Source organism: Theropithecus gelada, chromosome 7b (assembly GCF_003255815.1).
Source record: "Theropithecus gelada isolate Dixy chromosome 7b, Tgel_1.0, whole genome shotgun sequence".
NCBI classification, from domain to species: Eukaryota; Metazoa; Chordata; class Mammalia; order Primates; family Cercopithecidae; genus Theropithecus; species Theropithecus gelada.
Genome location: NC_037675.1, coordinates 104,922,610 through 104,936,526, shown reverse-complemented (window position 1 = coordinate 104,936,526; position 13,917 = coordinate 104,922,610). Strand labels below are relative to the sequence as shown.

Sequence of the window (13,917 nt, the reverse complement as noted above, 5' to 3'; positions counted from 1 at the left end):
CAAAAAAAAAAAAAAAAAAAAAAAAAAAAAAATTTAATCAGGGGAGGGTGATACAGACTAAGCTCTTTGGTTTTAATTCAATTGTTTTTTTTTTTGTTGTTTTTTTTTTTGAGACAGAGTCTCACTCTGTCGCCCAGGCTGGAGTGCGGTGGTGCGATCTAGGCTCACTGCAAGCTCCGCCTCCCGGATTTACGCCATTCTCCTGCCTCAGCCTCCGGAGTAGCTGGGACTACAGGCGCCTGCCACCGCGCCCGGCTAATTTTTTGTATTTTTAGTAGAGATGGGGTTTCACCGTGTTAGCCAGGATGGTCTCAATCTCCTGACCTTGTGATCCGCCCGCCTCGACCTCCCATAGTGCTGGGGTTCCAGGTGTAAGCCACCATGTCCGGGCTCAAATTTCATTTTTTTCTTTTGGTCATCAGTACACATAGTGCAAAATAAAAAGTTGCAAAGGGATACAGAGTTAAAGCTTTTAACAGTTTACATTTTTCAAAAACACCATAAAGAGGGTAAAAATGCAAGCCTCAAACTGGGAGAAGTTATAACTGATAAGGATTTAAATCCATACCATATAAGAAAAGTCTATAATTGGCTGGCTACGGTGGCTCACACCTGTAATCCCAGCACTTTGGGAGGCCGGATCACCTGAGGTCAGGAGTTCGAGACCAGCCTGCCCAACATGGTGAAACCCCACCTCTATTAAAAATACAAAATTAGCCAGCGTGGTGGTGCACACCTGTAATCCCAGCTACTTGGGAGGCTGAGGCAGGAGAATCACTTGAACCTAGCAGGCAGAGGTTGCAGTGAGCTGAGATCGTGCCATTGCACTCCAGTCTGGGCAAAAAGAGCAAAACTTGATCACAAAAAAAGAAGGCCGGGCACGGTGGCTCAAGCCTGTAATCCCAGCACTTTGGGAGGCCGAGGCGGGTGGATCACGAGGTCAGGAGATCGAGACCATCCTGGCTAACATGGTGAAACCCCGTCTCTACTAAAAATACAAAAAACTAGCCGGGCGTGGTGGCGGGCGCCTGTAGTCCCAGCTACTCGGAGGCTGAGGCAGGAGAATGGCGTGAACCTGGGAGGCGGAGCTTGCAGTGAGCCGAGATCGCGCCACTGCACTCCAGCCTGGGTGACACAGCGCGAGACTCCGTCTCAAAAAAAAAAAAAAAAAAAAAGAAAAGAAAGAAAGAAAGAAAGATCTATAATTTAATAAGATCAACAACCCAATAGAAATACAGGCAAAAGACAACAACAGGCACTTGGGGGTTGATAAATAATAAGAACAAATACTTAAAGTCATCTGTGATTCAAATGCAAGCTATCTCAGTCCATTCTGGAAGCTATAACAAAATAGGAGACGTAGAAGCCCTTGGTAACGGATCCTGCAATGCCAGATAAGGTGTTAGGGTTTTTATCATGGCCTCTGCTTTGCAGGCAAGGACTTGGAGATTCAGAGGCACAAGAGGTTTTCTCAAGCTCACAGGCAGAAAGCAGCGCCCTTAGACTCCAGTCTGCGGGCTGGCTTAAAAACAGGAAAAATGTATTCACCACAGTTCTAGAGGCTGGGAAATCCAAGATCAAGGCCCTGGCAGATACGGTGTCTGCTGAGGGCTGGCTTTGCGTTCACAGATGGACAGCTATCATCTTACTGTGCACTCACGTGGCAGAAGGGGCGAATGAGCTCTCTGGCACTCTTTTCTGGAAGGACTCCACCCTCATGACCTCATCACCTTCCAAAGGCCTCACCTCCCAATACCATCAAACTCTGGGGTTTAGTTTTCTTTTTTTGAGACAGAGTCTCACCCTGTCGCCCAGGCTGGAGTACAGTGGTACTATCATGGATCACTGCAGCCTCAATCTCCCAGGCTCAGGTGATCCTCCCATCCCAGCCTCCCAGGCAGCTGGAACTACAGGCACTCACCAGCATTTCCAGCAATTTTTTAAAAAATTTTTTGTAGAGATAGGTTTCTACCATGTTGCCCAGGCTGGTCTCGAACTCCTGGACACAAGCAATCCTCCAATCTGAACATCCTAGTGCTGGGTTTACAGGCCTGAACCACTGTGCCCAGTCAGGGTTCAGTTTTCAACATGTGAATTTGGGTGGACACAAATAATTTATAGCACACAGAGCATAATAAATTACCATGTACTGGCCACCAGATTGGCAAAAAGGAAAAAGTCTGACAATAGCAAGTGCTGCTGAGAATGTGGAACAATGGGAAATTTTGTCGTCTTTTAGACAGGGTCCCACTCTGTTACCCAGGCTGGAGTGCAATGGCATGATTACAGCTCACTGCAGCCTTGAACTCCTAGGCTCCAGCGATCTTCCTGTCTCAACCTTCAAGTAACTAGCACTATGGGCATGAGCCATCATACCTGGCTAATTTTTTAAAAATTATTTTTTGGGCCGGGCACGGTGGCTCACACCTGTAATCCCAGCACTTTGGGAGGCCAAGGAGGGCGGATCACGAGGTCAGGAGATCGAGACCATCCTGGCTAACACAGTGAAACCCTGTCTCTACTAAAAAATACAAAAAATAAGCTGGGCGTGGTGGCAGGCGCCTGTAGTCCCAGCTACTTGGGAAGCCGAGGCAGGAGAATGGCGTGAACCCGGGAGGCAGAGCTTGCAGTGAGCCGAGATCGCACCACTGCACTCCAGGCTGGGCGACCGAGCGAGAGTCCGTCTCTAAAATAAAAAAAAAAAAAAAAAAAAAAAAAGATTATTTTTTGTAGAGACGAGATCTCACTATGTTTCCCAGGCTGGTCTCAAACTCCTGGACTTGAGCAATCCTCGGCCTCAGCCTCCCAAAGTGTTGGTGTTACAGGCATGAGCTGCTGCACCTGGCTTCAACGGGCACTCTTAGACCCTGCTTGGGAGTGTAAGTTCAAGGTAAGAGCAGAAAATAATGAAGCACAATGCAAAGATCACATAATCAACAAAGCCAAAACTTATTTGGCAAAAGCCAGTAAAATTGGCATTTTGGACAACAATCAGCAATTAAAGTTGAAGTTGTATGGCCCCTACAGCTGAGCAATTCCACCCAAAATATTTACCCTAAAAAAACTCTCAGCTGTGCACAGTGGCTCACGCCTGTAACCTCAGCACTTTGGGAGGCTGAGGCAGTGGATGACCTGAGGTCAGGAGTTCAAGACCAGCCTGGCCAACATGGTGAAACCCTTTCTCTACTGAAAATACAAAAAAATTAGCTGGGCGTGGCGGCCTGCATCTGTAATCCCAGCTTCTCGAGAGGCTGAGGCAGAATCACTTGAACCTCGGAGGCGGAGGCTGCGGTGAGGCGAGAAGGCACCACTGCACTCCAGCCTGCGTGACAGAGTAAGATTCCATCTCAAAAAAAAAAAAAAAGAAAGAAAAGAAACTCCCGCTTTCCGCGCTACCCATAGAGGGGTCCATACAGCATTGTCCTGGATTCCCATTGTAACTTAAAGGCAAACTTTCACAAGGTCTGGAGCTCTTGATGTCCTGCAAATGAAGGAGGAGCATGTCCTTAAGTTCCTTGCAGCAGGAACCTACTTAGGTGGCACCAATCTTGACTTCCAGATGAAACAGTACATCTACAAAAGGAAAAGTGATGGCATCTACATCATAAATCTGTGGGAGGACCTGGGAGAAGCTTCTGCTGGCAGCTCGTGCCATTGTTGCCATTGAAAACCCTGCTGATGTTAGTGCCATATCCTCCAGGAATACTGGCCAGAGGGCTGTGCTGAAGTTTGCTGCTGCCACTGGAGCCACTCCAATGGCTGGCCGCTTCACTCCTGGAACCTTCACTAACCAGATCCAGGCAGCCTTCCGGGAGCCACGGCTTCTCGTGGTTACTGAGCCCAGGGCTGACCACCAGCCCCTCTGGGAGGCATCTTATGTTAACCTACCTACCATTGCTCGTAACACAGATTCTCCTCTGTGCTGTGGGGACATTGCCATCCCATGTGACAATAAGGGAGCTCCCTCATTGGGTTTGATACGGTGGACGCTGGCTTGGGAAGTTCTGCGCATGCGTGACACCATTTCCCGTGGGAGGTCATGCCTGACCTCTACTTCTACAGCGATCCTGAAGAGATTGAAAAAGAAGAGCAGGCTGCTGCTGAAAAGGCTGTGACCAAGGAGGAATTTCAGGGTGAATGGACTGCTCCAGCTCCCGAGTTCACTGCTACTCAGCCTGAGGTTGCAGACTGGTCTGGCAGCGTGCAGGTACCCTCTGTGCCTATTCAGCAGTTCCCTACTGAAGACTGGAGGGCTCAGCCTGCCACTAAAAACTGGTCTGCAGCTCCCACTGCTCAGGCCACTGAATGGGTAGAAGCAACCACTGCATAGTCTTAAGCTGTTTTTGCACGGGCTCTTCAGCAACATGAAAATAAGGTTGATGGAGAATAAACATCGGTTTCTAAAACAAAAAAAACTCTCAAACATATGCACGGGAACATGTATAAGAATAATCATAGCACTACAGTTTGTTACAGAAACACACTGGAAACAATTCAAATGTCCATTATCTGTATGAATACAGAAAATGGCATATTCGCACAAAGAAATAGTATATAACAGAAAGAATACTTTTTACAGCTACACACAACAACGTGAATGCATCTCAGTATCATAATCTCAATATATTATTTTAAAAACCAAAGCAATTCTTAGAATACACATAGCGTGATTCAGAAATGAAAACGTGCAAAACCAAACAACACGCTGTTTAAAGATGCAAATGTATAGAATGAAACTATTGAAAAAAACACAAGGGGATGAAAAACACAAAAATCAGGATAGTGGTGGCTGGGTACAGTGGCTTATGCCTGTAATCCCAGCACTTTGGGAGGCTGAGGAAGGCAGATCGCTTGAGTCCAGGAGTTTGAGACCAGCTTGGGCAACATGGTGAAACCCCATCTCTACTAAAAATACAAAAATTAGCAGGGCGTGGTGGCACACCTGTAGTCCCAGCTACTCGGGAGGCTGAGGCACAAGAATGGCTTGAGCTGGGGAGGCAGAAGTTGCAGTGAACCGAGATGATGCCACTGCACTCCAGCCTGGGTGACAGAGCTAGACTCCATCTCAAATAATAAATAAATAAATAAATAAATAATGCTTACTCCCTTCTCCCCTGTGGATCTGGTTTTACCTGGGAGTCCGTGCACCAGGGCATAGCTAACAGCAGACCCTCCACTGTTCTGGCCCTCATTATGGATTCCATGCAGGAGGCTGATGGGGGATGGTCACCAGGAGATGGAGATTCCACCCTGACTTTGCACTTGGCTGCCAAATGGCCTTGCCTGTGGCCTTCCTGCCCACCTTGAACTTGAGCTTCCCCATCTGAGGATTACAATGGTTCTGACTGTCCATCATTTCCCCCAGTACACATCAGCTGTCACCACTGCATATGGAAACTGCTGCTAGTATAATTGCAGGTCAAGGGCAAGAAGCAAGTTGAAAGAGCAAAACCCTCAAAGGCCTAGCCCTTCATCTTGACAAATCCCTGACCTCACATGGACAGCTCAGGAGCTGGGCATGGCAAGGCAGCATGGAACCTGGGAAGTTGTTAGAACAAGATTCTGTTCACTCAGCTCTGCTGCCTCCTCTCCCTCGGATGTGACCTCAGACATGAGCTGGCCAGGGCTGGCCCTCTGAGTCAGCCCTGAGTCCCAACTACACGCCTTCCCCGTGGGGCTGCTGGCCTCAAAGCCTCCTTTAACAAAGAGGGCAGGAGGATGGATGACTCGGCGTGTATAATATACCCAACTGCAGATGAATAATTGATGTGTTTGAGTATTAATAAGCAGGAACTGGCTATTTTAGCCATAAAGCCAAGAAGATACTCTGTTAAAGCAAATCCTCCAATCTACACCTAAAGCAACAAAACAAAACAAAACAAAAATCTATAAAGAACAACACCCCCAAACTTCCAAAAACCCCTGCTTTTAACAGAAACCTACTTGGAGGAGATCCTATTTTTATAAGCATGTTATTTTAAAAATTACAATTTTAGGATTGAAATGGAAAAAGGACTTAGTGTGTGAGTGTGTGTGTGTGTGTGTGTGTCTGTATGTGTGATGGTGCCACTGTCTTCCACTCCTGAGGCCTGGCCCTGAGCAGCACACTGTCATTCCTGACTCTGTTTTTTGTTTGTTTGTTTATTTTGTTTTGTTTTGAGCCAGAGTTTCGCTCTTGTCACCTAGGCTGGGGTGTAGTGGCGCGATCTCGGCTCACTGCAACCTCCACCTCCCAGGTTCAAGTAATTCTCCTGCCTCAGCCTCTTGAGTAACTGGGATTACAGGCACCTGCCACCACACCTGGCTAACTTTTTGTATTTTTTAGTAGAGACAGGGTTTCACCATGTTGGTCATGCTGGTCTCAAACTCCTGACCTCAGGTGATCCGCCCACTTCAGCCTCCCAAAGTGCTGGGATTACAAATGTGAGCCACTGCGACTGGCCAAAAACAATATAATTATATCAATAGGCACAGAAAAAGCATTTGACAAAATGGAACACCTTTTTGTTTTTGAGGTGGAGTTTTTTGCTCTTGTTGCCCGGGCTGGAGTGCAGGGGCAGGATTAGCGGGATCCCGGCTCACTGCAGCCTCCACCTCCCAGGTGGGGGTTCTCATGCCTCAGCCTCTCAAGCAGCTGCAATTACAGGCACGTGACATCATGACTGGCTGATTTTTGTATTTTCAGTAGAGACGGGGTTTCACCATGTTGCCCGGGTTGGTCTCGAACTCCTGGCATCAGGAGATCTGCCTGCCTTGGCCTCTCAAAGTGCTGGGATTACAGGTGTGAGCCACCATGCCCGGCCATGCAACACTTTTTTTAGAGACAGGGTCTAGCTCTGTTGCCCAGGCTATAGTACAGTGGCACAGGCATACCTCACTGTAGCCTCGAACTCCTGGATTCAATCAACCATCTTGCCTCAGCTTCCTGAGTAGCTAGGAATACAGCCATGCACCACCACACCTGGCTCATTCTTTAAAAACAATTTTTTTTACATTAGAAATGGGGTCTTGCTATGTTGCCCAGGCTGGTCTCGAACTCCGGGCCTCAAGTGATTCTCCAACCTCAGCTTCCCAAAGTGCTGAGATTATAGGTGTGAGGCACCATACCTGGCCCCAAGACAATTTCACGATAAAAACAAAAAACAAAAAACCACCCTTAAAAAACCAGGAATAGAAAGGAACTTTGTATAAAGGGCAACTATGGGCCAGGAGAGGTGGCTCACACCCGTAATCCCAGCACTTTGGGAGGCCGAGGTAGGTGGATCACCTGAGGTCAGGAGTTCGAAACCAACCTGGCCAAAGTGGCGAAACCCCGTCTCTATTGAAAATACAAAAATTAGCTGGGCGCGGTGGTGCCCATCTGTAATCCCAGTTACTCAGGAGGCTGAGGCATGAGAATTGCTTGAACTGGGGAGGCAAAGGGTGCAGTGAGCCAAGATCATGCCATTGCACTCCAACCCGGGTGACGGAGTGAGACTCAGTCTCAAGGAAAAAAAAAAAAGGCAACTATGGTGAAAGACTGAATGCTTTCTTCCTAATATCATGAACAAGACAAGGATGTCTGCTCTTGGCGTTTCTACTGAACATTGTACTGGAGGTTCTAGCTAGGACAATTAGGCAAGAAAATAAAAGGCATTCAGACTGTAAAGGAAAACTATCTCTATTTGCAGATGTCATGATCCTGCAACACCTGGCTAAAAAATCCAGCCAGGCATGGTGGCTCATGCCTGTAATCCCAGCACTTTGGGAGGCAGAGGTGGGTGGATCACCTGAAGTCAGGAGTTTGAGACCAGCCTGGCCAACATGGCGAAACCCCATTTCTACTAAAAATACAAAAAAAAAAAAAAAAAAAAAAGCTGGGTGTAGTGGTATGCACTTGTAATCCCAGCTACTTGGGAGGCTGAGACAGGAGAATCACTTGAACCCAGGAGGCGGAGATTGCAGTGAGCCAAGATTGCGCCATTGCACTACAGCCTGAGCAACAGAGCGAGACTCTGTCTCAAAAAAAAAAAAAAAGCGGAGGGGGGGAATACTAAGAAATCCAGTAAAAAACTAAGAATTAATGAACAAATTGAGCAAGGTTGCAGGCTACAAGATCAATATACAAAAATTAATTATATATATATATATATCTTTTTTTTCTTTTCTTTTTTTTTTTTTTTTGAGATGGAGTCTCACTCTGTTGCCTGGGCTGGAGTGCAGTGGTACAATCTTGGCTCACTGCAACTTCCACCTCCCAGGTTCAAGCGATTCTCCTGCCTCAGCCTCCCGAGTAGCTGGGACTACAGGGGCCTGCCACCACACCTAATTTTTGTATTTCTACTAGAATCGGGGTTTCACCATGTTGGCCAGGGTGATTTTGACTCCTGACCTCAAGTGATCCATGCTCCTTGGCCTCCCAAAGTGCTGGGATTACAGGCGTGAGCCACCATACCTGGCCCAATTATATTTCTTCCTTCCTTTCTTTCTTTTTTTTTTTGAGATGGAGTCTCACTCTGTAGCCTAGGCTGGAGGGCAGTGGCATGAACTTGGTTCACCACAACCTCCGCCCCTCAGGTTCAAGTGATCCTCGTGCCTCAGCCTTCCAAGTAGCTGGGATTACAGGTGTGTGCCACCACAAGTGGCTAATTTTTGTATTTTTAGTAGAGACAGGGTTTCACCATGTTGGCCAGGCTGGTCTCAAACTCCTGGCCTCAAGTGATCCACCCACCTCAGCCTCCCAAAGTGCTGGGATTCCAGGTGTGAGTCATCATGCCCAACTGAAAATCAATTATATTTCTATGTAGTGGCAATGAGCAAACTGAAAAAGAAATTTTTAAAATGTTATTTATAAGATCATCAAAAATAATAAAATACATAGAAATAGATTTAACAAAACAAGTGCAAATTTGGCTGGGAGTGGTGGCTCACGCCTACAATCCCAGCACTCTGGGAGGCCGAGGCGGGTGGATCATGTGGTCAGGAGATCGAGACCACCCTGGCTAACACGGCGAAACCACTTTTCTACCAAAAATACAAAAAATTTGCCGGCCGTGGTGGCGGGCGCCTGTAGTCCCAGCTACTCGGGAGGCTGAGGCAAGAGAATGATGTGAACCCGGGAGGTGGAGCTTGCAGTGAGCCGTGATTGCGCCACTGCACTCCAGCCTGGGTGACAGAGCGAGACTCCGTCTAAAATAAAAAAAGAAGTGCAAATTTATACTTTATTTTTTTAATTTTTTTTATTTTTTGAGACGGAGTCTCGCTCTGTCGCCAGGGCTGGAGTGCAGTGGCCGGATCTCAGCTCACTGCAAGCTCCGCCTCCCAGGTTTACGCCATTCTCCTGCCTCAGCCTCCCGAGTAGCTGGGACTACAGGCGCCTGCCACCTCGCCCGGCTAGTTTTTTTTTTTTGTATTTTTTAGTAGAGACAGGGTTTCACCGTGTTAGCCAGGATGGTCTCGATCTCCTGACCTCGTGATCCGCCCGTCTCGGCCTCCCAAAGTGCTGGGATTACAGGCTTGAGCCACCGCGCCCGGCCCAAATTTATACTTTAAAACTACAAGATACTGTTGAAAAAATTAAAGACCTAAGTATACGGAGAGACACCCATGTTTATGGATCAGAAGGACTTAATATTGATAACATAGCAATGCTTCCTAAATTGAGTTACACATTCAATGCAATCCTTATTAAAATCCCAGTTGACTTCTTTGTGGAAATTGACAAATTAATCCTAAAACTCACATGGTAATTCAAGAGACTCAGAATAGCCAAAAGAACCTTGGGAAAAAAAAGAACAAGAGTTGGAGGAGTCACACTTTCTGACTTCAAAACTTACTACCAACGCTATGGTAATTAAGACCATGTGGTATTGGCAGAAGGATAGACATAAAAGTCACTGAAATAGAATTGAGCCCAGACATAAACCTTCACTTTTTCAGTCAATTGATTTTAGAGAAGGTGCCAAGGTAATTTTTTTGTTTGTTTGTTTGTTTTGTTTTGTTTTTTGTTGCTTTTGAGATACAGTCTAGCTCTGTCACCTAGGCTAGAGTACCATGGCACGATCTCAGCTCACTGCAACCTCTGTCTCCCAGGTTCAAGCAATTCTTCTGCCTCAGCCCCTTGAGAAGCTGGGATTACAGGCGCCCGCCACCATGCCCAACTAATTTTTGTATTTTTAGTAGAGATGGGGTTTCACAGTGTTTGCCAGGCTGGTCTCGAACTCCTGACCTTGTGATCTGCCTGCCTCAGCCTCCCAAAGTGCTGGGATTACAAGCGTGAGACACCACGCCTGGCCGCCAACGTAATTTAATTGGGGGCAAAATGGTGCTGTGACAACTGAATAGCCACGTTCACAAGAATGAATTTGGACTCCTATCTCAAATCATATACAAAAATTAACTCAAAGTGGATTAAAGACATAAATATGAGACTTAAAATTATGAAACTATCAGAAAAAAGGTAGGTGGAGGTCTTCACAACCTTGCATTAGGCAATGGTTTCTTAGCTATGACACAATGCACATGCAGCAGCCACAGCAAAGTAGATAAAGTGGACATCATCAGAATGAAAAACTTTTGTGCTTTAAAGGAAACTACCAAGAAAGTAAACAAAGAAGCCACAGAAGAGAATAAAAATTTTGCACATCATGGATCTGTTAAGGGACTTCTATCTAGAATACATAAGGAAATCTTACAACTCAACAATAAAAAGACAAAAAAATTAAAAGTGGATGAAAAATCTGAACAGATATTTCTACAAAGAAGACAACCAAATGGCCAATAAGCATATGAAAAGATGCTCAGCATTATCAGCCATGAGGAAGTGCCATCTAAACCACAATAAGATCTCACTCCACACCCATGAGAATGTCTATCATCAAAACACCAGGTAATACTATATAACTGTTGACCAAATATAGAGAAATACACTGCTGGTAAGATTGTTAAATGGTGCAGCCACTTGGGAAAACAGATTAATAGGAATTACAGAAAGAGAGAACAGAGAAAAAGGAGGGAAGAAAATTATCCAAGAAATAATAAATAAAGCTTTTCCAAAGCTGAAAAATGACCTCCAGTGACCAACCCAATGAGTGAAATTTCTTTTTGTTTCCTTTCTTTCTTTCTTTCTTTCTTTCTTTCTTTCTTTCTTTCTTTCTTTCTTTCTTTCTCTCTCTCTCTCTCTCTCTCTCTCTCTCTCTCTCTCTCTCTCTCTCTCTCTCTTTCTCTCTTTCTTTCTTTCTTTCTTTCTTTCTTTCTTTCTTTCTTTCTTTCTTTCTTTCTTTCTTTCTTTCTTTCTTTCTTTTCTTTTTTTTTTTTTGAGACAGAGTCTTGCTCTGTCGCCCAGGCTGGAGTTCAGTGGTGCGATCTCAGCTCACTGCAACCTCCACCTCCCAGGTTCAAGTGATTCTCCTGCCTCAGCCTCCCAACTAGCTGGGACTACAGGCACATGCCACCATGCCCGGCTAATTTTTGTATTTTTACTAAAGACGGGGTTTCACCGTGTTAGCCAGGATGGTCTTGATCTCCTGACCTCATGATCTGCCTGCCTCAGCCGCCCAAAGGGCTGGGATTACAGGCATGAGCTACTGTGCCCAGCCCCGGTGAGTGAAATTTCATGACACCGAGGACAGAGAGAAAGCTGGGAGCTCTGCTTTCTGCAAAGACAGCTTACTCGGCACTCTGAGTGGTAAGCAGCGTGATTAGGCCCTGGGTAGAGTATGCTCTCTGAGTAGTTTCCGGTCTCACAAGGGTTCTAAGAAAGGCCCTCCTTGCATTGTTGGGAAGGGAAGGTTAAGACGTTGCTTAAATTCAGAATTTTGATCCTTTTGTAGTTCATGAGCGTGCTAATTGGGTGTTCACGAACACGTGTAAGATGTGCCACTTTTGAACTTTGTTAAGACGTTGACACATTACCTTCTGATGTGAAAAAAGTTAGATTTTGCTAAATTAAATATGCATGGTAAAACTTCAAGGGCAACCATTAAAAGAATGAAAATAGAAGTACACATTCCAAAACAGAAAAGAGAACAAGCTAGAATGGGAAAATAAGCATACCATCAAACAAAATCCCACCAATCCATCCCTCCAAAAAAGGCAGGAAAGGAGAACAAAGAAACACAAAATTCAGAAAAAACATAAATAACATTGTAAAAACTCAAATATTTGACAATTATAATAAAATTGAATAAAACTTCTCAGTTAAAAGAGTAGGAAGCTGGGTGTGGTGGTTCACGCCTGTAATCATAGCACTCTGGGAGGCTGAGGTGACAGGATCACCTGAGCCCACGAGTTGGAGACCAGCCTGGGCAACATAGTGAAACCCCATCTCTATTTAAAATTAAAAAGAAAAAAAAAAAAGACTAGGAGACTGATTATCTTATGGAATTTTTAAAAAACATCAAAATCCAAGGCTGAGCATAATGGCTCAATCCTGTAATCCCAACTCTTTGGAAAGCCAAGGTGGGGGAATCACTTGGGCCCAGGAGTTTAAGACCAGCCTGAGCAACATGGTAAAAACCTCTCTCTACAAAAAAATTAAATAATTAGCCGGGCATGGTGGCACGTGCCTGGAGTTCCAGTTACTCAGGAGGCTGAGGTGGGAGGATCATTGAGCCTGGGAGGTTGAGGCTGCAGTGGGCAATGTTCACACCACTGCCCTCCAGCCTGGGTGACAGAGTGAGATCCTGTCTCAAAAAACAAAACAAAATGGGCTGGGTATGGTGGCTCACGCCTGTAATCCCAGCACTTTGGGAGGCCGAGGTGGGCGGATCACAAAGTCAGGAGTTTGAGACCAGCCTGGCCAACATAGTGAAACCCCGTCTCTACTGAAAATACAAAAATTAGCTGGGTGTGGTGGCAGGCACCTGTAGTCCCAGCTACTCAGGAGGCTGAGGCTCGAGAATCACTGGAATCTGGGAGGCAGAGTTCACAGTGAGCTGAGATGATGCCATTGCACTCCAGCCTGGGTGACAGAGTGAGACTCCATCTCAAAAAACAAAACAAAACAAAACAAAAAACCTGAAAAATAAAAATAAAAATTCAGTTATATGCTGTTAAAGGAGACACATTAAAGCCCTAAGAACACAGAAAAGCTGAAATAAAAAGATAGAAAAGGATAGGCCAAGCAAATACTAATAAAAAGAAAACTGTTGTAACAATATTAATATCACACAAAATAGATTGTAAGACAAAATGCATTGTTAGAAATAAAGTGTGTCACTTTACAAATACACTAGTAATGTTTAATTTACCTGGGTGATATAATAACTTAAAACTTGTATGCATCTAATAAAATACCTTCAAAATATACAAAGCAGGGGCCGAGTGTAATCCCAGCACTTTGGGAGGCCAAGAAGAGTGGACCGTGAGGTCAAGAGATCGAGACCATCCTGGCCAACATGGTGAAAACCCATCTCTACTAAAAATAGAAAAATTAGATGGGTGTGGTGGTGCACACCTGTAACCCCAGCTACTCCTGAGGCTGAGGCAGGAGAATCGCTTGAACTCAGGAGGCTAAGGTGGCAGTGAGCCAAGATCGTACCACTGCACTGCAACCCAGGGGACACAGCAAGACCTTGTCTCAAAAAAACAAATAAAAAATAAATTTATATGGAAATACAAAAGAACGAGAATAGCCAAAAACTCCCCTAAAGAAAAGGAACAGGTCGGGCGCGGTGGCTCACGCCTGTAACCCAACACTTTGGGAGGCTGAGGTGGGCGGATCACAAGGTCAGGAGATCAAGACCATCCTGGCTAAAACGGTGAAAACCCATCTCTACTAAAAATACAAAAAAATAGCCGGGCGTGGTGGCAGGCGCCTGTAGTCCCAGCTACTCGGGAGGCTGAGGCGAGAGAATGGTGTGAACTCGGGAGGCGGAGCTTGCAGTGAGCTGAGATCCAGCCACTGCACTCCAGCCTGGGCGACAGAGCGAGACTCCG

At 45.7% G+C, this 13,917-nt stretch overlaps 1 non-coding gene and 1 pseudogene across 1 annotated transcript; both read left to right on the top strand.

Moving 5' to 3' along the window:
* The window catches only part of LOC112628425, a 6,085-nt pseudogene extending 1,755 nt beyond the window's left edge, over positions 1 to 4,330 (top strand).
* Positions 4,331 to 11,798: 7,468 nt separating this feature from the next.
* Positions 11,799 to 11,901, top strand: LOC112629620. The gene has a single exon (XR_003120707.1). It is a non-coding gene; the product is annotated as a small nucleolar RNA U13 (small nucleolar RNA).
* The last annotated feature ends 2,016 nt before the right edge of the window (positions 11,902 to 13,917 follow it).